This window comes from Apteryx mantelli, chromosome 19 (assembly GCF_036417845.1).
Source record: "Apteryx mantelli isolate bAptMan1 chromosome 19, bAptMan1.hap1, whole genome shotgun sequence".
NCBI classification, from domain to species: Eukaryota; Metazoa; Chordata; class Aves; order Apterygiformes; family Apterygidae; genus Apteryx; species Apteryx mantelli.
The window spans coordinates 7,430,437-7,458,392 of record NC_089996.1 but is presented as its reverse complement, the minus strand read 5'-3'; the positions used below and the strand labels follow the sequence as shown (position 1 = coordinate 7,458,392).

Here is a 27,956-nt window from a genome sequence, read left to right as displayed (position 1 = left end):
CATGATGAGATGCAAAAGTAGGAAGAATACAACTGTGGCTGCCATGTGGATGTTTGGGGTAGTGATTTTTGTGTCACCTGCTGCGTAGGAAGGGTTCTTCTCTGGAGATCACCAACTCACCTGTCACGACTTCTGACTTGCAATTTGTTGACCTGGCATTCAGCAATATCAACTTGTTCTTGAGCCTCTTCCAGCTCATGCTGGGTCTTGCAGCACCGTAAGAGATTAGTGTGCGCCTGTTCTTCCTGAAAGTCATGCAGTGCCATCAGAGACGTGCACAGAAACACACATTGCCGTGTTACTGCTAACCAAATGCCTGCACCATAATAACATCACCTACCACAGTCAGCCACACAACTATATCCTGCATTGCCAGCACTCAGTGCATTCCCACATAGTACAATCAACAACTTGAGCACTCTGCTGGGGACAGAACAATCAGTCCTGCTCAGTTCCAGCTGGGAAAATTGGCTAGCATGGCTCTAAAAGTGTAACAATTCCAGGATAAATACAGCCATAAGTCTTTAAGAGTTAAGGAATATTCAAAGGCAATTGCAACAGCTGCCCTACCAAACTGAGTAATCAATGATTTTAACAGAATTGGGAGCCCAAACTTTTTGGAAAACTGCACTCAGTGGCACACAAAGACTTAAAGAGAGTTCCACGTTCCTCAGCCTGTTTCTTATATGCTTTCACTTTTATCTGCAGCTTGTCCACCAAGTCCTGGAGACAGAGAATATTTTTCTTATCCTCTTCAGACTGTGGGAAGTGAAAACAAACCAGAATCAGCCTGGGAACATGGACCCGGGTGATGCACTTAGAATAAAAAGAAGATACAAAAGAGAGCAAAGGATTGGAAATACCTGGTAAGTGAGGTCTTTCAGCCTTCATTCATACTTGCGGACACCTTTCAGTGACTCTGTTCCTTGTTTCATCAAGCTCATTTTCTAACTCATGAATCTGAAACACAGTAGCATGGTGAAGACAGCAAGCTGCCGAGAATGGCTGCCAATACTGCTGTTAAGATCCTGGGATCCAGAGTTCTGTGGACGGCAGAGAAAGTGGGAGTGCTGGGCAGCTTCCTGCAGCTGCTTTTTGGGGCTAGGCTATATAAAGCTTACTCACCATGCTGTATTAACAGTGATGTGGTGTGTGTGGCATTTATACAAAACACTTACCTGTACATGCTGGGGCATTTACAATCAAAATCAGGCCTAAATCTGTCAAAGAAGATGGAATTGAAACAGGGAAGGGAGGAATTATAAAGATGGTAGTTTCAATCAGGTTCTGTCAGAGTTATTCAGGTAAATGGGAAATATCTGTTTCATTTTTAAACTTCAAGTCCAGCTCATCTTCATGACTATTCCATAATAGCTTGTCTTATGAGGCCTCCCATAGCTCCACTGCTGTTCTGTTACATACTAGTATGAGAGACAAGCCTGGACACCAATTTTTTTCTCTTTGTGTGGATATTTCCTCTCACAGCCAAGAGCACCTGACTCCTGGTCAGTTGTGCTGTACTTTGGAGCACAGATAGTTTAAGAGTGTAATAAATGGGTCAGGCAAATTGTCCAGCTAGCCCAGTACTCTGTCTCTAGCACTGGAAATAGCAGATGCTATTTAGGGACAGCAAGGAGACCTGGCCATTATCTATTCTGCTCATACTTGCCCAGCTTTCACAGACATTGGATTAGGGGTGTTAGGAGGCATATCTGTGCCTGTTCCCTTGGGTATCTATTTACAGACCTGTTGTCCATGAGTTAATCTAATTCCTTTTTGAACCTTCTTCCATCTGCCTCTACAAACTACCATGGCAGCAGGTTCCAGCATTTCACTGCCTACTGTATAAAGTACTTTCTTTTATCTGTTTTAAACTGATCTCCACATGACGATCTCCTGATCTTCACCATGTGTCCCTTGTTCTAGTATTGTGTATTTTGATGAATAACCATTCAGAATGCACCTTGTTTACTGTTTTCATGATTCTGTAAACCTTGATCACAACTCCCTCAGCCATCCCCTCTTCAAACTGAAGAGTCCTAGCCATGTTAGTCTCTCCTTATAAAGCTCCAACACCTCAGTTGCCATTCTCTGAGTGCTTCTCTAACTGTTAGATCCTTTTTGAGATGCAGAGATCAGAACTGCACATAGTAGGTTTAATATAGTGGTAAATGATGCTCTCTGTCTTGTTCTCAATGCCATACCTTATGAAACCCTTTTTTTGGGGGGTGTGTGTGTGTGCTTTTTTGCTTCTCTTGCGCTTTCAGCAGTTTCTGGGAACTGTCGTCAGTGACTCTGAGATCTCTCCTTGCTGAACTGTAACTGCCGGTTCCAAGTTCATCCCTATGAAAGTATGGTTTAAATTATTTTCTTCTAGATACATTACCTTATATGTCTACACTGATGCCCATCTGCCATCATTTTTGCCTGGTCACTCAGTTTTTTGAGGACATTCTCAAGTTCCTCACCTGCAGTGCATCATTCAACTACTCAGTTTAACTCTTGTCAAACCTACTGCAGAAACCTGGGGTTTTCCCTGTTGTAACCTTCCCACCAAGAGGTTCCAGAAACCAAGGTCCCACTTGGAAACTTGACCTTAGTCCCCAGTCTTTATCATACCCTCTCCTCCAGTTTCTGGAGTTGCTTCTTTCCACCCTTTAGTGCCAGCTGCCCGGCCTCATCCAGATGGTGCTGCGGGTCCTTCACTGTCTATTCCAAGTTCTTCTTCATCCTCTCCAGGTGGGTGTTGGTGTCTTGCTCCTTCTTCAGCTCTTCTGCCATCATGGCTGCCTAACATAGTGCACAGTTATGTTATGAATGAGTATTATGTCTCCACATCACTGGTAATTCTGACTCTCTCTGGGAACAAAGCCCAGCTTCACATTAGTGTATGGCTCTCCACATCCTCAGTCAGTGTCCTTAACCATGCTAAGGGTCTGTGATGTAAAAAAGTTCACTATTTCTCAGTATCTGTATTTCAAAAGCTACACTGCTTTAAAGAATGAGCAGGTTGATGACAAGAAAACATAAATAAATAAAATAAAGTACCCAAAAGACTTAAGAACCAAACTTCCATTTTTCAAAAGAATCAGTAGAAGTTAGGGGCATCTGGAAATATCACCAACTAGCCATCTGCATCTTTAGGCTCCCGGATGATTTTGAATAGCTGGCCATTTTGGTGCCTAAATTTGCCTGAAAGCCAGGCTCCTGAGCAGTCTTTACCAGTGAAAGGACCACAGAGTGTCTCTTGAACTGCAAGGAAGAGCTAGTGCCTGCTGAGCTCTTCAGAGTGCGGGAGGAATAGCTGTCACCTCTGTTTCATAAAAAAGCGATAGAGAGGGCAGAGTGGAACATGGAGCACTGTTGCTGGAAAGGGACCAGAGCTATGTACTCCCAGGTGCACCATGACTTTATACAATAGTTTAACAATGCTTTCATTTTCACATTCTTTTCCTAGAGTCCTAAAATTTGTTTCTTCTGATGCCATGGAACACCAGAAGACTGTTTTCATAGATACATTAACATAGATAGTGTACTAAAACTGAACAGTAATAGCCCATTCAGAGTGCATCATTATATACTGTGGTATTATAATGTCCTACTGATTGTCTTTTTTCCATGTGGTAAAGCTTTTTATTTCTTAGATCTCTAGCATTTGTATAGAAGCATGTATCAGTCTCATTTTCTGTTTTTCTGTGCTGTGTCTAAACAAGAGTTGGTTCAGAGTAGTCTTGGACATTTCCTACTGCATTTTTGCCACCCTGTGTTCTATCCTATCCATTACATTTATTCTGGAAGCAACAGTGAATGTGGACATGGCAAAGAGGAGGCAGGATGTCTCTTCAATGCAGACTGCTAATAGGTTGAGGACTTAGACTGAAGTGTTCTTCCATGCCAAGCGGTGAGGAAGAGGTTGTGCTGGTTCTGTGTGGAAGGGATTGTGTGACTGATATTTTCTGTTCCTAAGATGAAGAATTAATTCTTCTCCACCTGGTTGCTGCCTTCCTAAGGCATAGAAGTGACTGCAGTAGCAAAAAATAGAAGGGAGACAAGCAAGAGAACTCACATCTGTGACTGCTTTCTTGGCCTTCTCCTCTGCATTTCTGTCTTCCTAAATGCTATCTTCAGCTTCGTTCTGTAAATAAGTAATGTCTACTTCCAGTCTCTTCTTTGTGTTGAGAAGGGTTGTGTTCTGTTGGAACATTCCAAAGACAGTCATTCCCACCCCATTTCATGACACTCCAAAATGCCCATTATAAAAGAGATACCAAATACCTGCGAGTGGAGAAGCTGTGCTCACTCACTGTCATCCATCAGCTCCTGCTCAGACACTTTCTGGGCTCGCTCTGTCTGCTCCAGGGCAGCTCGCATCTCCTGTAGTTCTGTTGCCATCAGATTGTTCCTATGCTCTACCATCGCAAGCTGCTCCTTCAGGTCATCATTCTCTCTCAAAACATCATCCAAATGGAGCTGGGAATCCTTTGAAGGTGAAAGCACAATGAAACTCAGAGCTGAGCAGAATGAGAGACAAAAGCCTTGTAGGACAGCAGTCTTTGTGGTCTCTACCTTGAGTTGCCCCTGCATACCTTTGAGGTGCTTGTGTGTCTCTGTAGCCTGGCAGTTAGCATGGCTCAGCTGGATCTCCATTTTATTCAGATCTCCCTCCATCTTCTTCTTTAGTCTCAAAGCATCATTTCTGCTTCTGATCTCAGCATGATCTGCATAGACTCTAATACCCTCTGGTTATTCCTCTTCAGCTGTTGAATTTCTTCGTTTTTCTCTGCACTCCTTTTGTCAACATCTAACTTCACCTGGTTCAGCTCCAGCTGAACATGCAAGATTTTTCCCTCTTCATGTTCTAGAGAGCCTTAGTAATGTTGAAATAATATCATTTGTCTCTGGAGTGCCCATTGCTGGGGAATGCCTATGCAGAACTTTGACGCTATGGAGCCAGTAACACAGGCATGTTTGCTTTACTATGGGCCTTTAGGAAAGGACCAGCACTGAAAAAGCAGAATGCTGTTCCCATACTTCCCGTACACAAGAGTCGTTATTCCTCAGCTGAATATTAATCAGTAATTTAGGAATAAGACTCCTTAGAAAAATGCCTGCAATACCACAAGGTGTGGGCACTCACAGTTGTCGCTGCAGAGATAACAGAACATGTGAAAATATAAAATAGACAGGGCAGCCAAGCTTCACGCTCACAAAAAGCTTATTTTCTCTTGCATCTCCGTCCTGAATTCTGCTTAGGGACGCCGCACTAGTGCCACTCAAGGCTAGAAGCCCCAGTGTCTGTGTGGGCATTCTCCCCTTCCATACATCCTGTTTCCTGTGATACTCATATCATCTAGCTTCAGATGTCTAGGAGTTAGAGCTTGAGTCTGGATCTTTACAACCAGTGGACAGAAATAAACATCTCCTGCGAGTGAAACATTTGACTTACTTTTGACATCCCTTTTAAGAGCAGACCCTCCAGAGATGCTTATTTCTTCCCATTGATTATAGAAGGAGCCTACGGTGACTGATTCAGGATTAGACTGCTGACATTTAGATGCATAAATTAGAGCAGATGGATTCACATGGCCACTGAAACTCTTGTTCCTACTGCCTGGCCATCTAGTGAGATCTAAAGATTATGGATGTGTCAGTTGCTTCTTTCATCTTTTTCTATCTAAGGAGAATTATAGAGAAAATGGAGTGAGGCTGTTCTTGGAGATGGACAGCAAAAGGACAAAAGACAACAGTACTAACGTGATAGAAGGGAAGTCCTGACTGAATATAAGGACAAAAATTCTCCACCATGAGAATGGTGCAGCCCTGGAACAGGTTGTCCACAGATGCTATAAAATCTCCATGCTCGGAAATTATAAAAAACAGTTGAACAAGGCTCTGAACAACCTAATGTAACTTTGAAGTTAGCCTTGTTTTGAGCAGGAGGTTGTACTAGAGACCTCCAGAGATCCTTTCCAACCTAAGTTATTCTGTGACATGTTTAAGCTATATCATGGGGCAGCTTCATGAAACACTCTCAAAGGCACTTTGTGGAGGATCAGATCATACAAAAATAATAAAGGCTTTTCCAAGAGACAGTGAGGGTGGATAGGGAAGAAAAGACAGAACCCAGACAAGAGGGGGCTGAAGGAGCTAAAATCTGAAGTGGCTGGGAAAAAAGTAAGATTTAAGCTGCATGGTCCTCTAATAATCACAAGATAGACAACAGCCCTCCAGATCTTTTCTAATAGTAGTGACTGAAGTGATCGGAAAAAGATGAATATGTGTTTTCATCATTGTTTCTGTCCATTCAATTAATTTTGTCCCTATTCTTGAATGGGATTTTGATGGTGTGAGGGAGGGGGAGATACAAAGATGGCACTAGAAACCGTGAGGAAGTATGATTAACTGATGCTGTAATGAGCCATAGGGGTGTGCTTACACATGACTTTGTGATCAGCTAGACAAGAAAGAAACTTGCAAAAGCTGAGCTTTGTGGGAAAACCGCAGGGAACAAAAGCCTAGGAAGAGGAGAGTTCTGGTAGCTCAGAAACGTGGAAGCACCTTAGCACTCATGGTGGATCCCTGATGGTAGAAATCTGGACTTAGGCTGGAGGTTCTTGTTCTCCCATCTGACAGTCTCAGACTGGTCAAGCACTTCTTCATAGACATTCTTCATTCAGAAGATTTCAGTGCTAAGGGAGTGAGACTCCTTCTGGGCAGCTTCCAGGTCAGCCTGACTCTCAGGGTATTTCTGCTTCCTTTCAGCCAGGACCTGGGGTGACAGGAGCTATCAGACCATTAAAAAAAGCAACACTTCTGCCCCTGCACCCATACGGTACAAGAACCTGAGAGTCACAGCCTGTCCTGCAAGCTTTTGCTCTGTGCTGTTCTCTGCCTGTGACAGTCAATTCACTGTGATTCATGCTCTGGCTGTTTCAGTGGCAAATACTTAAATTATCCTCCGCCGCTCGTGCTAGTGCATGCCCCCAAGCTCCCAAGCAGGAATTTGGTTTGACATATACCTGGAAACAATATGGCTAGTCTGAATTAGGCTGCATGAGTCTTTGTTTTATTGCAGGTCTTGTTCTCAGTTCACTAAGAAAGATCATGTTCTAGCAACTGTCTCTTGAGTTGGATGCCACAGCCCTGCGAGGCCTCTTCTTTAGCACATTCACACATTTCACTCACACACACAAGGCTAGGCCAAGACACATGTCTAAGCAATATCACTTGAGCAAAGCGTTGCTTCTTTTAGCAATGTTATTAAAGGCAGTGAAGGGTGGAATCTGGTAAAGAGTCTGAGGCTATGCCTACCATGAATACAGGGGAAAGGCTGGCGGACTATCACCAGCCGAAAGGCAGGACTTGTTAGCTTGAGTATGAAAACTGGTTTAATCTGCTTGATCAGATGTGCTGCTTAACTAGATAGAGATTCTTGCAATCTCCTTTGTGATGACTTCATGCTTTTTAAAACATCGCGACATTATCGTTACTGTATGTCCTGTTAGGTGCTCCTCACCATAGCTCCTCACCACTCTGTCCCAATTCTACATATTATAAAGCACACTGCTTTGCACATTCCCACCACAAGCATTTTCTGGTTTCCTCCAGTTCCTTCTTACATTTATACCTAAATATCCTTCTACTTGCCCAGCAACATCCCTCCACTTACTTGGCTTCTGCCAGTTCCTCTGCTGAATAGCATCTATCTCGTATTTGGTTCTCCACTGGGCCACTTCACTACTGGCCTTGGACAGGGTACACTGCAGCTCACCCTTGGCTTCCTGCTCCTCTTCATATTGTTCCGGAGCAAGTCACAGTCATGATGAGCAGGTTGCAAGGCATGGGCCAATCTTAGCCTGGGTAGTTAAAATTGTGCAACTTGTCAAAACATTAACAATTTGTGATAGGATTTTTTTACTGCATTTTGATACAAACTCCACCTCTCGCTGCTCATGTGCAACAACTGCTAGAGTAAGGGAAGACTGGTGAGCAGGGTGAATAACATTTGGGACTCTGTGTGTCAGAGCTGATATTGTCAATAAAGATCAGGTGCTTGTTCAGCTTGTCAGGGATACTGCCTCTCAAACAGAGCAGCACCGAGTGCTTCAGGCAAAGAAGCAAGAAATCCAACAATGAACAGAGGGGGAATAATCTCTCCAGAGGAAGTTTCCCTGTAAGCTCTTTATGTAGAATTTGGTGTATATCTGAAAGTGGAAGACAGTTTAAACTATGTTGTCATATCTAACCCTGGACACTTCTGTACTCCTGTTTTTTCTTCTTTGGCTTCTGCTGTATTCTTTACCTCAGGGATTTCCTGTAGCAGTAAGGTATACATACAGAGCTATTTTCATTTGCTTCTCTCTTGCATTTGAACTTCAGAAAGGATGACAAGAAGGGCTTAAACTATTTCCTTACTTTGTTTCTAATGTCCCTTCTGTGTATTATACTCCAAGGCAAAGTTGAAAAATTTCACTGTTTCCACCTTTCTCAGAGGAGAACTCTCATTTATTGTCTTAGCTCATTGATTTATTTTACAATTTTCTGGGCCGACTAATCAATTAAAACAAATCACCTTATTTTCTTCCTCTAGTTGCCTCTTCAACTCCTCTGTCTGCTGAATGAAAGCATGTTTGCCTCTTGTCAACTGAGAAATTGAGGACTCCTTTTCCTCCGGTTGCTAAGTAAGTTCACCTAATGAGAAAATGCTTTTTTTAGACAGACACTAGACATAACATATGAATGAGAAGAGCAGGCCGTATGGAAAGAGATTAAAAGAATTTGGATTTAGTGTGGTAAAATGAAGGGAAAGAAACAATTTCATTCCCACTAGGTACAAAAAAGAGCTATTGAAGATAAAGGCTGTGCTGGCCTCAAAGGAAAGGGGATACACTGATCATGAACCCACACATTAATTTTGGTTGCCAGTGCTTTCTTCAGTTTGGTTTTTGTGTTTCAGTGGGTAGAATTTCCATAACTGCTACCAGGAGGAAATTCCACAGCCTGAGTTTTGTTCAGATCACTGAGTGTCAAATGTATTAGAAAATACACAGGCATTCAGGCAGCACATTTAAGAACTTGGCACAGTACAATTAATTACATTTAATCTAGGGACACACCATTCTGAGTCTGTAGATGAGTTTTCTGTGTGCTCAGATCATTAATTAGTTGCGTATGTTCATCATCTTTGGTTCTGATTTCACTGAACTGGTCTTTGAGAGCTCGTCACATCTTTTCCAGATTGCTCTGTTAAGGCATAGAAAGCATATTCTTTAGCTTCTTTAAGTGTTCAAAAGAGCAACAGTAGTTATTAGAAGTGTTTCCTTCCTTCTACCTTGGCTTTGGAGACAGACTCCATGTTACTGGCCACGTCATCAATCTCTATCTTCAGCTCACTCTTCTCCTTCTCCAGCTTCTGCCTGACGCGCTGAAGGTTGTCGATTTGCTCCCCAAGCTCGGCCGTGCTGTCCGCATGCTTCTTCCGCAGGGCAGCAGCTGTGGCTTCATGCTGCAGAGTGGCCTCCTTGAGGTCCCAGCGCATCTTCTGAAATTCTGCCTCACGCTTCTTGTTCATATCGATCTGAGCTGCTGCAGCTCCCCCTGCTTCTTCCAGGCGCTCACTGATCTCCTCTAGCTCCCTGGAGAGGTCAGCTCGCTGCTTTTCAGTCTTTGCACGGATTGCACATTCAGCCTCAATTTCTTCCTCCAGTTCTTCTATACGAGCCTATGAAGGTTATTTGGTTAAATGAGGACTTCCAAATAGACATATTTGAAATTAGCATTAAGGAATAAACAGGAAAATATTCCCTTCCATTTGTATCAGCATACAGAATAAAGCACCATGAGAAATTTCACTGAACTGTGTCTTAGGACAGGCAATATTCAGTTTTGGAACAACAGAGAATTTATGATCTGATATTTCAGTATATGTTATGTCTCAGAATGGATTTATTATATTATGAAGGGTATAGTATTGCACATTTCTAAAGGCATAAGGGATATGGCACTGGAAAATGTAAGGTCATGTGAGTTCCTTAGAAACATCCAAAAAGTCAGGCCAAAATAAAACAGTGTTCTGTCTCCATCAGCAGACAAGATGGAAGGAATCTTGTAATAAGCAATTATGGAATATTTAGCACTTAAGGGAACTCTCTTCCTGTATCTGCATTTAAAAGGTAATATCTGCTCTAATCATGAGAGATTATGTCACATTCTGTTGTTTTCTCAGAAAGGTTGTCCTTAGTGTCTTCACTACTGTTATAACTTAGTATCTGATCCATTTTCAAAGCCTGCTGAGCTTAGCTTGAGGGATTTCTTGTATAGTCACTGACCAGCACAGACCAGAGCCTCTGAAAAACTGCCCTGAGGTGGGAATTGTACCGAGTCCATGTTAATTGTTTCATTCATGTGTAGCAAAATATTTTTGTAGAACACTATAAGAATAAATGTCCATTAATACTAAGAAATGTTTGCCTGTCTACTAAAAACACAAGTAAGTCTTAGACTTTGCCTGAAGCTACTTAATTTTTTTTTGCAGCTGAGAACTTTGAGCCTGCTTATCCTCAATTTTACTTTGCAACTGACTGATTTCAAAATCCCTTCCAATAAAGAACAAGAATGAAAATTCAATATGGTTAAGACAAAATCTGAATTTTAGAATTCAGAGCATAAAAAGTCAGTGCTATACTTCTTCAGCCTGTCATCCATCTGTTGCTTATCATTTTCCAGATCCATGATGGAATCCTGAGACATCTTCAGATCCCTCTCCAGTTTTCTCCTTGTTCTTTCAAGGTCCATTCGCTGTTTCTTCTCTTGTTCCAGAAACCCTTCAAGCTAAACCACATAAATATATATTGAAAGTAACTATTCTTGATCTAAAAATCTAACTAGATTTGGAAATTTATAAACAGGGAAAACAATCCATCCCCACAATAGTCACCTCTTGCTGCAGAATCAGAGACACCATTATGGTTTGGTTTTGGATATGAAGCTGGCCACTGCTTGGCAGTGTGAAGTCCAAGTGCAAGTTTCTGAAAAATACAGAAATTAAAATTTTCAAGTGGCTGCAGTTCATAGCATATAGACTGCAAAATACTGACAAATCCTCAGTGTCTCTAACTTCCAAGTGTATATCCACACTGCAGCGTAAGAAGAGACCATGAATCAGTCTGCAGCAAGCTTCAAACTGCCACAGACATACTGCTCCAACTAATTGGTTAAAACTGGGCACCAAAGTTAGAATGGTGACATACCCACTGATGAAGAAGCACAGCCATAGTTTGAATAGCCAGGGAAAGATGAAAGATGTACTGTATTCCCCAATACCCAGTCAAATGGAAATGATTTATTGGATGAAATTATTAGAGCTGGCTTAGCTGCTTTAGATGTTGTTCACACTCCCAACCACAGGTTTCTAGTCTCTCCTAATCTGTCAGAGCATCCGCCTGCGCCACCCAAAAACTTTCTCTGACATCATCCACTTGCTGCTCCAGTTTGGTCTTGGTTTTGGTGAGTGTGCTGACTTTGTCCTTCTCAGCTTGCAGGTCATCCAGTGTCCACTGGTGGGCCTCCTGAAGGGCCATTTTCTCCTTGGTGAGTTTAGAAATATTTTCATCCAGAGCTGCCATCTCTTCAGTAAGATTCTTAACCTAATAGACAGGCAGTATCCATACTATGAGGGATGCAGAGAATGGGGTGTAGCCAAAGCACTTTCTGCAGAAGGTCTGTATCATTCATCATGAGGGTAGCAACTAGTGTCATGCCTGACAGTCATACCTCTCTGGTCCTGCAATGGTAGGAATTCTTGCTTTAGTTGTTCTTGATTCCCAGTCCTATCCTGCTGGATGCTATAGTGGAATGTGTGCTGTATCTGCACCTGCCCCTGCAAGCTCTTCCACAGTGGGATTCACTAAAGCCCTCTGGGTTGCTCTTGCTCAAAAAATGCATTTTCTGCATGTGATATATGTGCTAGGTACACAGCTGTGAGCTCTGTGCAAGTGAGATTGTTTCAAAAGATATTATCAACTGCCATACATGGCTACAGCTATGTTAAGGTTTTCATAAAAGTGGAAGGAACATGATAACATGCCAAAGAAGCCTCTGCCCTTGGAACAGGTTAATCACAAATGTAGAGCAAGAACTCTTAACTGGGCTGCAGGACATAGCATCTCTGTTGGCTTTATCTTGGGAACTTATTTCTTGTACTTCATGGAGCATTGTACACCAGCAGCCTTATCTCAAACGCATCAGGCTCTCTGCATTAGTCTGCCTGACCCTTGCTTCCTGCTTGTCTTGTTTGGATGGGAATGCCTGAGACTGTGAATAAGGAAAGTCCACCCTATTATGTGCTTTAGCCCTATGGCCCTAATAGCTGAAAAGACACTCCCTCATCCTAACACCCAGCACCAACTAGGTTTCCTGTAAACAGTATAGAAATACCCAACATATCCATGATTACAAACTTAGGGTTCAGTATTTTTCCCAGTGATGATAATGAAGGGAACCTCAAGGTATAATTACATGTCTTCTAATGTTTTTTCCATGGCAGGACTGAACACTGTCACCACAGATCTGGGGTTTTGAATTCTAACATATATATTTGAATTCTGTCTCTTCATATTGATTGTTTAGATATATCTAAACAAGAGACCTGTGCTTTTACTGGGAGATAAATGAGTTAATGATCATCTGATTTAGACTCTCCTACCTAAACTTAAGAGTCTGATCCTGAGAAGTGGGAAGGAACTCCCATCAAATAGTCAAGTCAATGGAAGGAAAGGGTGTCCATTCTAGTTGAGACCTGGGCTTCTTAAATACAAAAGAATCATAAGAAACTGTTTGACATCTGCAAAATCAGTTTTTGTTAATGCAAGAGAGGAAGGAAAAACAGCCATTCTGTGCTGAGTAACTCACAATCACACTAGTCCTCCATTATCCACAGGAGACACAAATATACTGGTTCCTTATGGCTGCAAATAGTCAAATAGGCAAATTCTATCAAGCACCTCAACAACCTGTTAACTCTTTTTGAACTATATGTCACAGGAAATATATTTTTCCTATCAGAAAGCTATAATTTTAACAAAAAAAAATCTATCTCATGTAATTAATTGGCAATATGTCTTTCCTATCCTTTGGGCACTTCCTTTCAGAGCACTTAGGAGTCATTTCACAGAACTGAAAGCTGTCTGGGGAACCCAGAGAAGAATACTTCCCTGATTCCTCTGTCACCTTATTCTGTGTTACATGTTTCTTCTTTTCCACTTTGGCCAGAGTCAGTTCAAGATCATCAGTATCTTTCTTCAGCTCAGAGCACTCATCCTCCAGTTTCCTCTTCTTTGCTGTCAGTTCAGCATTCATCTCCTCTTCAACCTCTACTCTTTCACTTAGTTCTTTAATTTTAGCTTCCAGCTGGATTTTACTTTTAATGAGTCCTTCACATCTCTCTTCAGCATCAGCTAGATTTTCACTCTCCTGTCAGAACATATTGAAGGCATGTTATATTTATCATAAAAGTGATAAAAGGCAACATATGTTGTTAAAGCACCATCTGTAGGAAATGGATGGCACAGCTAAGGGCACAATTTCTAGGCAAACGATGGTAATGCATGGGATGTGCTCATGAGGAAAATGCCCTGCTGGGTCATGGCTTAGGAAAGTGGACAATAAGCCCATGCTTCAGGTGTTTAGATGGATTTGAGTATGCAGTAGAAAACTCAAGAGTGTGAAGTCATAATAAGGAGCCTGCAGAGAATCAGTGAGCTAAACAGTAGGTGGGCAGAGCAATGGACTTCATGGAGGCATGAGCTTAGAGGTAGGTTTATAAAACTAATAGCATTTCTAAGTCATCTTTCACAGAGTGCTGGATGATTCTGTGTCTTTAATAAGCTCCTCTAGCTCTACTGAGACAGGTCAGACTGTATCTCCCCAGATTTCTCCTCTTCCACTTCATTTACATGGAACTGACCTGGCTCTCATCATTCTCTAACCTCTCTCTCAGCCAAGACAGAGTCAGGCTAGTGGCAAAGCACGACTGCGCAACCTAAATTTAGCCTGCAACTTCCTCAATAACTAATATTTTGAGCAATGTGATCAACACACACACAATTTTGCCCAAAGTAACATTACCGTGATGTATTCTGGGCAGAATACCAGAAAAGGTATCTGTTGCCTCCCAGAAGAGTAGTGGCTGAAAGCCATCACTGCAGTAATGTAGGACCATCTGTTTAATTCTCTCTCAAGTGCTGAATGAAGCCTGTAGAGCAGTGAAAACCATGGCTGGTGGGTGCATATTATCTGAGGACAAACATGTAGAAGATGAGGAGTGAATAACTCTTCAGCAGGGTAGATAGAAAATTCCATAGCAAAATGTGACTTTCAAGAAAGAGAGAAGACAGGAAGGACTCTGCCAGCACTGAAACAGTGAGAAACCGGGGAATCAAGGAAGAGTCTGACAATGCTCTGAAGGCAGTGATCATATCTCTGGTGTTATTTTATGCTTTAAGATCTGAAACTATCAAGTACTTTGAAAGGTATCCTAACCTGAAAGTTAGTTAACTTAGTTAAACCTGAGCTTCTTGGTTTTCTGGCTTATCATCCATGAAGGGATTAAAGAAGCCTGAAATAATCCTTGACTAAGGGGGCTCTGGAGAACAGGACATTACATACTAGGAAGGATACAAAGAAACTCGGAAAACTGGTTGAGGTTAAGCTGATGTGCTGACAGAAAAACAGCCCTACTCCTGGTTCCATATTATAACAGTCAGCAGATGTGGAAACAGCCTGTATTTTATCCAAATTCTGAGACTACAGTTAGAAGCACATTGTATCTACTGTGGCACATTTGATTTTTCCATTGGTAATTGCTTAATGGTAATGTGGGTTTACAGTGCAGTCCAGAGAGAATTTCCTTTGTTCATACTGGTGGTATTGTTTTATATCTACTGTGTACTCGTTTTGCTTAGGTGTAAATGACAAGACCAGATACAAAGCAGTGGAGAATCTGGCCCCATTACATGTTTCTTTACATAGGAGAGTGGAAAAGAGAAGGGAAAGAGCTGCAGAAGAAGTGGAAGTAGAGTAAATTTGAAAATGGAGATTACTCACAGACTGCATCAGAAGCTGCAGGTCATTTTTCTCTTGCAGCAAGGTCACCATTTTTCCCCTCTAGCTCCTTCCTCTTTATCTCAGATTTTTCAAGTTCTTCCCTGGTTTTCTCAAACTCCTCCTTCATGCTGGCTATCTTCTTCTCAGATTCTGCACTCTTCAGCAAGGGCTTCATCTTGAAATACAGCTTCATCCAGGGCCAGTGCTTGACATTCATAAATGCACGAATATTGTACTGGATGATATAAGTGGATTCTCTGAAAAGACATTAAGACACAGTCTATGAGGCTGGTGAAGCTTGGGCTGGAAACAGACTCTAGTTTTCAGCCACAGAGCATCAGCATTTTGCTTAAGGAATTTTTGCAGGTGATTTTTTGTCTCATTTCCCTTGCTTTTTTAAAAAAAGGTGGCTTCTAGGCCTTTGAGGGCTGAATGACTGGTTCATAGCACTGACAATAACTATATCTGGATATAAGAGGGAGAAATACTCCAAACAGACAAATATTTGTGGCATGTTGCCTGGGAATCTCTTCAGTGAGAAGAAAGAGCAAGTGCTCAGGTGAAAACCAGAGTGAAAACTGATTTTCTTGAACTACTGCTGCTGGGATTATATATCTGGGAGCTGCTGTAGATAATGCTGTGGAAACAGTAGCTTGATGCTTAAGAGTCAGTCAAAACAGTAACTATAATATTAGGAATTATTAAAACGGAAACTGAAAACAAAAATGAAATCTTATTATTCTATTGAATGCCAAAGGGTTTTGTGGATGCCCATAGTTCAAGGGGAGATTAGACAAATTCATTTCAGAGAAATCCAACGAGGGTTATTGAATTCTTAGAAACTATCCCTGGTGCAGGAAGCCCCTTAGCTAAGTATATACTGCATGGTATTGCAGATAAAAGCAGCTGGCTGGCAGAGTATCCTATATGTTTATACCATCCTTGCTCTCCCTAAAGCTTTCACCTGTGGACACTGCTGGAGTCAGTTTGCTGAGCTGGCCCAGTGCTGCCACTCCTACACTCTAAATTTTGCATGGATAATCCCATCTCAAAGGAACAGAAAAGAAATTGGAAGGGTATCCAGGATGGTCAAAAGTATGGAATACCTTCTCTATACAAGCTAGAGTTGTTCATCTTAGATGATGGGGCCGTAAAAGAAAATTACAGGAAGGGAGAGGGATTATATGTCATTCCTTACAAAAATGGACTATTTTAATCCAATGAAACTATCAGGCAACATGTTTAAAACAGACAAACCTTAGCACATTGTTCAGCTGGTTAACTGTCACAGGGTTCTTTAAAGGCTGAAACTGGTTCTAAAAGGAATTAAGTGTATTCCTGGAGGAAAAGTTCCTTGTTAAATGTTAAATATCATGATCTAAATGCAGCATCCAAACAGTAAATGTCTAAACTGCCATTTCCAGAAGTTGGGAGGCTATAGCTAGGTAAAGTATTTGTTTGTACTTGCCCTGTTTCCCATAGTCTTTCTAAGGATCTTTCCTAAGGACAGTTTTTTTGCCTGAGACAGGATACTGCATTGCTGGACTTTTGCTGTGACACAATACAACTGTTAGTATGTTCCTATATTACCTTATTTCATTCATCTTTTTAAATTCAATTCTCATGAGGTACCCTCTGCACATAGTTTGTGTGTGAGTGACGAGGCTTACAAGCTTCTCATCTCTCATCTGTTCTAGGAGTCCTGGGAGACCTGCCTTGAAGAAAACCTAGAACATGAAAGAGGTTTAAGTAGTTTGAGGGCTAGGCAGATACACAGCCATTGGAAGCTGATGCAGGGTAGTACAAGACAGTCGTAGAAAATCCCCTGCAGAGTAAAGGTTTAGCAGCTAGAGAAATTTTGGTTTGCTGTTCATATCCTCAGTGTTCCTTTGATTCAGACAAGTCACTTTATGTGCGCTGTAATCATGCTACTGCAATGTTGCTTGAGGACTTTTCCAAAGTAGGTTGTGGAAGCTCTGTCTCACCAATAGTTATTAAAACAAGGAGTTAACTTTCAACATAGTACAACTACTGTCTCTTTGCTGTGCTCTACCCTTCTGTGTCTCAATGCTCAGTCTCAAGATTTGTTCTGTGAACTGAGTTATGGACGACTTGAGAACCATACATGGTGATGTCCATTATAGTAGTGCTTGCTTCTTGGCACTTGGGCTTGTATCCAGAGATACTGTTGCCTTAGCTGTGCTGATCAAAGAATCAATATCCCATCAAACACTACTTTTGATATGGAAGCTAGACATACGTGTGCCTAAGTCCCTGACTCATGTCTGAGCATGCCTAACATGCAGTGAGTTCACCTGGCAGGAGAAATGGCCAGCACTAGTTCTAGTAGCAGACAGCCACACTGGATCATTCAGGTAGTGTGGTGTCCCCAGGGCTGACAGAGCTACCCCTCACACATACCCCCAGAGCCACACAAGGTTTCTATGCTCTTTCTTAAAAGTGTTGTACTTTGTTTCCTAATCATCGTGAAGGCTGATTTCATACGCAAGAAATACTTTCAGTGAACAGTAATTTTTGCCATTAATTATATCCACTCTTCCAAAGGGTGTGTGGCCAAATCTGTACTGGTTGTGGTCAACATCAATGGAGGAAAGCAGCTTTTCCAAAGCCTTTTTGCTGTCAAGGAATTGGCTTCTGGAATGGCTGAGGCGTTAAGAATCTTGTAGCTCTGGTAAGACAGGTTGCAAAGCACTGGTTCCAAACAGGGTGAGAAGAATAGCAGCAAGCATATATCATAACACAGTGTTATGGGAAGCTGAGCTGTCTGAAAGCAACCGAATATGCCTCCTGAAATACAGACAGTCTTGGCTGAACAGAATTTGATGACAAGGGGACATGTCTACTCTCTAGTGGAATCTGTTGGCTGTGCAATAACATAGTATATTGTTACATACAAACTTAATGTGCATACTTAAGAGTGTTTGCAGGTCCAGGAATTAGGAAGAACATAGTGAGAACATGTCAGCCTTTTCTTCTCGTCTAGTTTCATTGATCAGAGGAAGGCCACTCAGATTAAAGTAGAAGAGGAATTAAAACAACCAACAAAAATCAGCTGTATTCCAACTGATCTTGCAGAACTGCCTGCCCACAAGTCCTACAGCTGAATTCTTGAGCTCAAGCTAAAAATGGCATAGTATTATTCTGAAACTGCTAACAGTAATATTAGCATTTTGCAAGGTAATATAATGATTAAGGTAATCCTGTCTCGTGCGCAGGACCATCTAATCCTTCTAAAGGGGTTTCGTCAGATACAGCAATGAGCATGGGTGACTTTGTATACTGAAGCACTTCTTACTCTCCTTAAACCTACATTGAAAGAATATATATAAAATCTAGGTACTTGTAATGACACAATGAATTTATTCTGTATAATAAATTTCCATTGAAGTTCCTGTTGAACTTCAGCACATTTACTTTGAATTGTAAAGTATTTCTTGGTTCTGTAGCATGGTCATTATGGAGAGATCCCTTCACCTCTCATATCAAATTATGATTTAACAACTGAGACCAGCTAATGCCTTGCTGAATTAAACATCAAGTGGAGAGGAATTTTCAGGGAGGTCCTGAGTCCAAGAATCCCCTTCCTCAAAGTCTGAGTACTCTTGTCACAAAATGAATAATACTGTTTTTTTTTTTGCTAAAATAAAAAGGAAAGGAGAAAGCAGGTAGGCTGTGTTTTCTTGCTGGGGAAGAGCTTTTTTTGTCAAGTCAGCGTGGAAGATGCTGTTGTTATATTTAAGAACACCCAGTTCTGATACAGTACTTTATAGCAAATGAGCTCATATGAGCCAGTTTCTTCATCTCCATTTTACAGATAAGGAAGGCGAGGCACAAGGTGCAGGCCAGTGTCATAGCACTAGAAAAGCCTTGGATTTCAGAGTGCTTAGTGCACTGTAAGAAGGCAATGCTGGCATGTGTATAATTTTTGTATCTATACTCAGTGAGACTTACAAAGAGCAATCTATAATGACACTTTATATATTACATTAGAAGCACTTTGCATCCCTTTGAATCATCAGGATTTGACTACCATTTAGAAATTAAACAGATTTTGTTGAAACACGAAACCTCTGGTCTGACCAAAGAGGGAGAAGACTGGAGTGAACTAAGACAGTATTTATGACCTGGTTCCTTCAAATGCCACTAAACCAATCTGATTCGGGGGGTGTCTCTCCACTGTGTCACCAGAGAAGTCTTAGCTTGTGGCCTGAGACCTTACCTTAATGTAACAGAAAATAATAACTAAATACCCACCATTGCTTAAAGTCTGCATACAGGATTCTGCTTGGAAACCCCTTCCTGCAAATCCAAATGCCTTTTAGAACCGCATTGCACTGCAGCTGATGCATCACCAAGAAATGGTCCATTTCATCTTAAACAAGATATATTTGTCATAACTCTCACTCTTTTTTTTTTTTGCCAAATAGTCCTCAAATGTATTGGCATTCAAGAATCACCTCCCTCTTTGCTGAAATTCAACCAGCTCTTAATTAAAGATGGAGCATTTTGTCTGGAAATAATACAGAAAGTGAAGACAGGACATGTCTTCTACTCAAAGAAGTTGCAGAGACCTGCTTCAACCAGTTGAGCTTTACCACTCAGAATGATGGACTGACAGAGCTTGTAAATATCCCATGTCCAAAGGTAAAGGGCCACATTACTCAAAAATGGCAAGGAAGTTCTCTAGGAGACAAACTGAAAAATCCTTGATAGTTTTAGCATTCTCATTGGTTGTAGGCAGAGGAGGCACAAGGTAGGATATAATACCATCTAGACAATCAACTGTTCATGGTATCTAAGATTTTACCTTTGGGTCTGCCATGCATTTATTGACTAGCCTCAAGTTTTATTAGCTTTTGATAGCTAAATAGGTTTCAACACAGGAATGGATGAGCTGGATGATGTCTGCTTTAAGTTCTCCTTTTAACTTCATGTAAAAGACAGCTGATTAAAATGGAACAATTGTCTTTCTCCTCCTGAAATATCCATTGGATAAAATAGCTGTATTTCTAAGTCTTAATCCCATGTTTTGCAAACAAAGTAAAACTGGTAGAATATAATACTCTTGGAATCAATTTATCATGTAGAAATTTCTGTCAGCAGCTAGAGACATTAATTTGTGCAGAATGGCCCCTTATCATTAACTTTACCTTTTCAGCTTATTCAGCAAATGTGTACCTGAAGGAATTGTTAGAAAAACTGAGCATAAACAGCCTAAAACCAGCGAAAATCAGAAAATGTCCAGGTTCTCTTCCTTTACTTCACAATCCTTAACTTTGCTCACACACTGCTACTTTCACTTTCTTTTAAAAGGCAAAAGTCAGATTCCTTCTGAGTCATCTTTGTCAAAACAGACCCCTGAACATTAAAATGACAGCCGTATCTGGTGAAATCATCCATTCAAATGTGCTTGTCTATTTGAGGAGGTTTCCTTAATTCTTCCCTTACACCTTTTCGACTATCAAGAACCCATTGGGATTCCTCTCTTTTCACTTTAGGGATATGCAAAGTGGACATTTCCATTTGAGTTTCATTTGCAGCCAGAGTGAAACAGTTTCTTCTAGGATGTGATTCATCTCATCCTAAGATAGATGTGTAAAAGGGGCCAGATGAGTCATACTTTAAAATGCCTGTTTCTTGCCATTGAATATAAAATGAGTTTAGATGAATAGCTGAGATGTGAATGTGATACATGTGTGTTGCTTAAATCCTGGCTTGTGGTCTTCAAGGTTACACAGGGAGATATAAGTGAGAAAGTAAGAAAACATTCTGAAATAGGTCTTTTGTTTCCTCAGCAGATTAAATAGATGTTAAGCTCTAGTTTACTTGTCCTTCTGTTACATTCACCATGCCTTATCATTCCACCAATATCAGACCTCATAATGATTAGACTCCTAAAACCTACACAGACAAATCTCTCCCCAGGTAGTGTAACTTAACAGCCATATGAAAGCCCTCCAAAACTTGACTCTTCTTGGAGACAAAAGTCTTCATGAGAGTTTAATGTTTAATTAAGTAAAGGAACAAAATTAACTTTATATCAAAATGCTTTTCAGGTTCAAGCAGCACCCAGCAGCTTATAAAAGGAATGCTACGAACAATACAACATCATTTCTGTGACAGCCATCCATCTCAGTGAGTCAGAGCCTAACAACAAATACATAGAAAATGTAAGTCTTGAGCTGAACCCAACAGTTCTGAATGACACAGTGGTCCTTAAAAATAGGTTCTTATTAGAAATTCACAAGTGGGCTAAAGAGCTTAATGAGATCATTACTCACAACAGACTGTTTAATCAGCTCTAATCAATAGCATCTTTATCTGCTTCAGCTCTGCACACACGTTGGAGGGCTGGGTAGAATGTGTAAGTGCTGTGGACTCTGTAATGTTCCAAAATTTTGCAGCCGGGATGAACAATACAAGAAGGTTCACTAGGGCACTGGCCCACAGGCCAAACCCTGGGGGAATTTCCCATGCAAAGGGAACTGTTCTGGAAGAGATTGGTGCAGAAGCTAAACAGCCCATTTCTTGTCAGCCCCCTGTCTCCAGAGTATAATGACAGACTTACCAGGTGTCTTACTCTCATTAGCAATCAGGCAATGCACAAAGTGAGAATGGGTGCTTCTCAGGTTAGTCATCAGCTTGTTTAGATTTTCCTGTGATAGAGCAAAATGTAGGGTTTTGAGCTCAGAGCCATACAGCTTTTGTGTTTTCATTCAGGTTTTGTTCATCATTTCATTCAGTCAAGAAGGTGTGACTAAGTTTTAAGAGGAAACTCACATACTCTGAACACAGCAGGCACAGGTTTGGGCTTCTGGAAGTTGTTGGACTTGCCCAGATGCTGGTCACAGAGCTTGTTCTTGAAAGAGGTGTCAGTTGCCTTGGGGAACATGCACTCCTCTTCCAGGATGGAGAAGATGCCCATGGGCTGGAAGAAATAAGAATACATGAAGAAAGGAAGTGGTGGGGAGTGAGAAAGTGAATATAATGTCACTGTGCCTGTGGTTTGTGGTTTGTTTCAGTGACTATAGTCTGTGCTGCACAGGTTCTTAATATGTCACTTGTCACTATAGTAATCAAGCAGACTGAATGACTGTGACTAATCTCTGTTGTTCAAGCCACAACCCATGAATGTGGCAATTGGACAATACTGTTTAGGTGCATCTTTGAATTGAATGAAAGGCTAATTATATGCACTGTAATCAATTGGTTTAATCATCTTTGCCTTACCCCATTTGGAATGTAAAACAGTGAAATCAAGAGAGGAATGGAGAAGGTGGGTTTCAGTACCCTGTTCACAGGTCTGATGCTGTTGTGTCTGTCTGTTACAAGCCATCAAGTTCCAATTGCCAATGTGAATTTGGCTTGATGGATCCTCAGGAGTGTGCATAGATAATTGATAACCAACAGCAGCTGTGCTGGCTCCAATAGATGTGCATGATGGATCAGATTATTTGTCACATTATATGGAGTGTAAATGGCAATAATTTGGCACTTCAGAACAGCTGTACTATTTTCAAGTTGTCTCAGAATCGTACACAGACGTTGCCTACCTTACAAGCAGAAAATTTGCATCCTAGAAGTGTTTACTTCTTTCCTCTCACTACAAGAGAAGCTTCAGTGCTAGATCAATGTAGGTATCCTTATGATTCCATCCTCTGAAATAGAATCATGATTCTAACTAGTCTGTATTGCATAGGACACAAAATCTGTGCACACTTAGCAGGAAGTGTGGATTTTGGGGGTTACGTATGGCAGCAGGCCCTAACTGGGAATGAAGGTGCTGGCTGTAGATGCTGCCATCTGGTGGAGCAACAGGGTGAGCGAGAAAAGGTGAGGCTCATGTGAACAAAGGCATAGTCCATGGATATTAATATTAATTGGTGAATGTGATGAATATTAATTGCTGAATGTGCATGAGGGATAGCTGAGTGGAGTCACTGGGTCCTGGGCATGAATGATAGTGCTGGGAGCAGATACTTGTATGCTTCTCAGAAGGAAGATGTTTGGGTGTATATGCTTTGGATTTGCATTTGTATATGTGATGGGCACAGGATGTCCACAGCACTCTGCGGCAGAAAAAGAGAAGTCAGGGAAGGTAGTGGAGTGCAAGGCCTGAAACAGTGAGTTATAGCAGGCACCGGCATGTGCTGTGAGGGGAAAACGAGGTTTGTCTCCGGCAGGCTGCTCCTCTCTCTTTCTGCGTGCCTGCAGGACGCCGAGCGCGTGTCACCGCTGGAGCATCTCCGGCGCGGCGCCGCCCGCAGTGAGCGGCCGCGGCCGCTGCGGGGCTCCAGAGGCCGCGCGTGGCGGTGCGGGGGCTGCGGGCGGGGAAGGGAAGGGAAGGGAAGGAGGCGCCGGGAGCCGAGGCGAAGGCAGGCAGGGCTAAGGCTTGCCCCGGGCCACGAGTCCCGCCGGGGCTCCTCCGTGCTCGCATCGGTCGCCAGCAGCTCCTCGCTGTCGTTGATGCTGGCAACGGTGACTTCTCCTTGACTTACATAGGGGAGGTTGTAAGGGTCGGTATAAGAAGCAGATCTGCGAGTATACGGTGCTCTTTACTGGTACCAGTATAGCCATGGGGCAGGTCACGGCACAAACAGAAAGCACTCTGCTAAGTCCCGCACCAGTGGCACTCACCAATGAGCTCCGGCTTCTTACTGCACATTATCTGGTAAAAAATACGATAGCTCCTTTCACTGGTTAGCTGAAAGGTCACTCTGGATTTCTCCAGAAGGTCTAATGAAAAGAGAAATGGCATTCGTCTTCTGGGGAACCTGAGGCCATTAAAGCACAAAGCACATGCACTGACTTGCTCCAACCGACAGGTTTCAATGTCCACAGAAGCCAGTTTGCCTGTTGTTCCAAAGTGAATCCGGATTAATTTTCCCTATCAAGTAGTACAAATCGACCCATTGGTTATAGTGATCAGTGAATATGACATGAGAAATATTAGATGCCTGCATTCCAACAAATCTGAAATGAACTCACAAAGTGTCAGGAGTCGTCATTTCACACAGTCTTGGCATTGCCAAAGGCCTCGAGCAGTGGGTTGGCCTGGGTGATTTGATTCTCCAGGGTTCCCTAGTCACAGGAGAAGCAGCTTCTCATCAAACCTCACTACCGGTTAAAAATGAATATTTCAAAGGACGTATTACACACATAGATCACTTTTATACTTCATACATGATTTCAACCTTCAATTTAGCAGAGTTTTTAAGCACTCATTGGCCATCACTTGTTTATATAGCCATTGATTTCAGGGGGGGAAATGCTGAAAGACAGATCTATATTTTGCTCCCTTCTTGTACCTGCTAGCATATATTGTATATTACATATATAATCATTACTGTGGAGTTCAGGGGTTTTGAAATCTGTATCAGGGACCAGCTTCCCTATCCCCATTCCACTGCTCACAAAGGCAACAAAAGAAAATATGGAAATTCTGGGATTTTCGTGGAGATTCCTCAGGCACGAGACAATCTCAGGGAGAGGTACAACCTTAAGCAAGAAGCACCTAGCAAGAGAGAATGTAAATCTTTGCAGTTACATTCAAACAGAAGCCTTTCAGAATACAGAAGTACATCCCCAGACAGGTTTTAAAAAGAAGACTGGGGCATGGATGAAGTCTCAAAATCACATTGCAAACATGAAAAAAGCAGAGAGCAGCAATGCTTGGAGTTTTTTGGATACATGGCTGCAGAAGGAAAGATGGACATATAAAGTTCCTCAAACCTATGTTGCATCACCCTTGTTAACTGAAAAAATACGGGAGGAAAGCAGCTTCTGCATTTTTTTTTTCTTTTCTGTGCATTACAGTACAGGAAGGCTGCACAAGGCAGAATCACAATGTGCTTTTTTTTGGAATGATACGGTGAACCTTTTTTAAAGGCTTCTAGCAAAGTCATGACTGAGCCTAAGTAGTCAGGACATGAGGGTGTTGCCAGGGATAGTTTCTAAGCCAGAGATGAAAAACAAAAAACAAGAGAAAGATGATCAGTTTTTATCCATATGAAAGGTCAGCAGCAGACCTCAACTTATTGCATCTTTGTTCATGCTATTCAGTGTGTCCTTTAACATCTTGGAATGGAAAGGGAGAATGATTCCCTACATTGTCTGCAAGTAGTGCAAAGGGTTTAAATTAGTTTAGAGAGGAAGATTGAACCCTATAAAATAAATACCACATAGTAGCATATGAAGTTCAATATAAAAATTGAAAAAAACATAACCAAAAAACCCAGAGTAATGCCATCTCACATGTATTTTTCAGCTTTCTAAATGAAATTCCTCATTTAAGAAGAGATGTGTATATCAGTGCAGCTGACTCCACCAAACCTCCTTTCAGTGCGCAGATGTGGTCAAGGACCTCAGAAGGAGGCACCATGAATGGAGAACAGCCTGGAAGATATGGCAAATCTATACATGTGTTATATCTGGAGTCTTGTCTGCAGGCTGGGTTACCTCATTTAGCAGATGACATAGAAGAAACAAGAACGATTCAAATGCCAAGATGAAGTAGTGGTCTAGAAAGACTGATGGGAAAAAAAATGGGAGAGAATCAAACTGAATCTCAACAGAGGAAGCAGAGGAGAATACAGAGGCGTCACCTATCAGTTGGGAAGTCCTGAGCCCCAAATTGCTGGAGCCTGAGAAAGTGTTTTGGGAACATACTGTAACACACTTCCTTGTTCTTATACTTTTGTCTGGCATCTACTTTCAGCCTGTGTCTGAGACAGGATGCTGGGCTAGACAGAACTGTAACCTGAGGTGTTTTATGTCGTGTTCTTATGAAAAGGCACATAGTATTGCTATAGAGATTGTGAATACTAAAGAAATAAAGTATTCTATGAATAAACACGGAAGAAGATAAAACAAGTTGCTGTTCATCTAAGAGTCTGGTGATTTTCCTTAATCACACATGGTCAGTACATCTCTCAGCTGTCTCAAAATGTTGCTGACATCAGATCTAGCGTAGTGAGCAGCTGGTGAAAGCTGAGCCAAGCAGATTATGAAATGGTGCTGATGGAAGGAGAAGGGTGCCTGTGATGGACTTGCCTTCTCCATAACAACCCATCAGTCAAAGACAGCTGCCTCAGAGTGTGAAAAAATCTTCAGCCTTGGAATCTCCTTAGGTTCCGCTGCCCTTGGATACTCAAATAACATGCTGACAAAAGCACCATCTTTGATGTACATACCTTCTCACAGACTATGGTGACAGACACTTGTGCCATGAGCATGTTTGTTGTTTGTTCTGTGCTATAGAATGAAGTCCACACCTTGCAAATGCACCAGTGGGTTCAGTTTGCAGCAGCTGGGCTGCTCAGCAGAAAGGGGTATCAGGATATGTGCTTTCTTCCTTTTAAGAATCCCTTCTGAGGTTACTTTTGTTGTCCTCAGGCAAGTGGTCCCAGCTGTCCCAAGTCTGTCTATTTTCTTATGCTGTCCATCAAGGCAGTTAGAGGGACCACAGACAAGAATAAGTCTGTGGAAATCACTGCCTGATGCAATTAGAATTACTCTAATTTCAGCACAGTTGGCAAGGAACGCAACCATTCTAGAGTCCAGAGCCACTGCATTTCCCCCACCAACAGGAGTCAAATAAGGAGTTGTAATACAATCATGTGCCACTGGGAACTAACCATCTCTTTACACTTAGCAGCCACTCAGATGCTGTGGGGATGGCAGACCTCATAGAATACTAATGAGATAGATAGACAGAAGGACAGTCATAATTGAGAAAAATTCTGCTATCTTATATTAACTTTCTTTTTCTGGTAAAAAATTCTGTTATGTAAGTGAGAACTGGCGAGAAACTGAGGCTCAGGACTTCTCTGTATTAAGAAATTGCATCTTTAAGTAGAGTTCCACTAGTGTTAAGAGAGATGGAAGCTGGGTAGTGGGGTACTCAAGTGTAGGTGTGTCTGCCTTCATCTGTGATGGAATGAGTCTGTAAAGTCATAACTGCCTCAGTGACTACTACTGTGCTCTGCGCATTTACTGCCAAAGCAGGCAGCCACAATTCTGGCTCCCTTCATCCTGAGAGATATGCAAATCCTAATATGGCCTAATCTATCAACTGTCACTTGACAAAGCAGCCAGCTCTCATATATTAGGGTTTCCTATTCTTGCTAAATGACTCACCAGTTAACATGAGCTGATAGGCATTGTCAGAGATGGAGAAGATGTGTGGAGGGGCCTCCTGGCGCTTTTTAGCTCAGTAGCCAGCCACCACCTCTGGGTTGTACACTGCAGCCACTCATAGGGGTTGACAGTGATGCAGAAGAGACCCAAGTATGTCTGTAAGGACAGGAGACAGCAAGCTGGCTTCCACTTGGCTTAGAATAGTGTTTTTTCCTAGCTACCCACAGGAAGATTTTTGCCTGTACTTACGTAGATCATCCAGGCTGCATAATGCACTTTGAGATTGTACAGCACAGCAGGTTCATGGAGGTGGGTCATCATTACCATGTCTTCAGTTTTATCAAATTTGGGTGAGTTCATAGGAAAGACTTTGTCATCCTTTACTGTCACAGTCTGACAAAACCAGAAGGAAAAAGAGAAAAAGAAATCGAAGTAGGAGAACTTTCTGAGCTGGATGAGCATATGTGATGAGTAAAGTGTAGTATTACTCACTGCATCATCATATGTTTTAACTGTGACTTTGCCACCATCTCTACTCTGGATGGTACCTTTCACATACATTCATTTTTCATCCACTACAAAGCAGTTTGCCTTAGCACCAAATGGGTGATTCTGGGCTTCAGTTCTCTCCTTCTCAGGCTTCTGTAGATAGGGAGCAGCCTCTCCAAAATTACCATCTCTACATCTGAACTCAT

General features: G+C 41.8%; 1 pseudogene; it reads right to left on the bottom strand.

Moving 5' to 3' along the window:
• Positions 1-591: 591 nt before the first annotated feature.
• Positions 592-27,956, bottom strand: LOC106490794 (myosin-1B-like; annotated as a pseudogene).